Genomic DNA, 1,030 nt, shown 5'->3' with positions numbered 1-1,030 from the left:
TATTACTTGGAATCCCTAGAACTTCTTGCAACTTTGCACAGTGTGAGGTGTTATGACCCGAGGAAACCCTTTGACATTAGTTGAAGGAAATCCGGACATTAAACGAAGAATTCATAGAAGGGGGAAAGAACCTGTATAAGAACATTCTAATCAAGCTGAGATAGAAGGTGAAGAGTCAGATAATATGGCAGAACAGAATAAGCAGTAGAGGACACTTTTAGATTATGCCAGACCCTCAGTTTTGGGCACACAGTCTAGTATTGTACAGCCACCAATTACGGCTCAGAATTTTGAGCTAAAGCTAGAATTCATCCACATGTTACAGCAGTCCGTACAGTTTAATAGTTTGGCCGATGAGGATCCAAACAATAATATAGAGAATTTCTTGGAAGTGTGTGACATGCTCAAAATCAATGGTGTTACGGATGATGCCATCAAGTTGAGAGCCTTCCCATTTTCCTTGAAGGGGAGAGTGAAGCAATGGCTACATTCATTACCTAGAACATCGATTACTACATGGGAGGAGATGGTAGAAGATTTTCTTGCCCGATATTTTCCTCCCAGAAAATCTGCAAAGCTTAGGAATGAAATATCCTCCTTCGTGCAAACGAAATTGGAGTCTCTATTTGAGACATGGGAGAGGTTGAAGGAGCTCCTACGGAAATGTCCTCAACAAGGATTCCCCATGTGGATGATTATTCAGACTTTTTACAATTGGTTAAACCCTAGCACAAGGCAATTACTTGATGCAGCAGCAGGAGGTACCTTAGGTAGCAAGACCACCGAAGAAGCATGACAATTGATTGAAGAAATGGGTTTGAATAGCTATTAATTGAATGCAAGAGAGAAGAAGAAAGTGACGGGTCTCCATGAGATTAATACGGTTACATCATTGGCGGCCCAAGTGGAGTCATTGAGCAAGAAGTTAGACACTCTAACTTTTCCTAGATTGGCGGCCGTGATGAATTGTAATGAATGTGGAGTAGGCCATGCTCCATCTGATTGCCCGATAGCTATTGGTGGTGCATCC

The 1,030-nt window shown here is 41.9% G+C and overlaps 1 non-coding gene across 1 annotated transcript; it reads right to left on the bottom strand.

Annotated features, from left to right (window-relative positions):
• Window positions 1-574: 574 nt before the first annotated feature.
• On the bottom strand, window positions 575-681 carry LOC120278273. The gene has a single exon (XR_005541612.1). It is a non-coding gene; the product is annotated as a small nucleolar RNA R71 (small nucleolar RNA).
• Window positions 682-1,030: the final 349 nt, after the last annotated feature.

The sequence above is a fragment of the Dioscorea cayenensis genome, chromosome 15 (assembly GCF_009730915.1).
Source record: "Dioscorea cayenensis subsp. rotundata cultivar TDr96_F1 chromosome 15, TDr96_F1_v2_PseudoChromosome.rev07_lg8_w22 25.fasta, whole genome shotgun sequence".
In the NCBI taxonomy this organism is placed as follows: Eukaryota; Viridiplantae; Streptophyta; class Magnoliopsida; order Dioscoreales; family Dioscoreaceae; genus Dioscorea; species Dioscorea cayenensis.
This window is presented reverse-complemented; position numbering and strand designations above follow the sequence as displayed.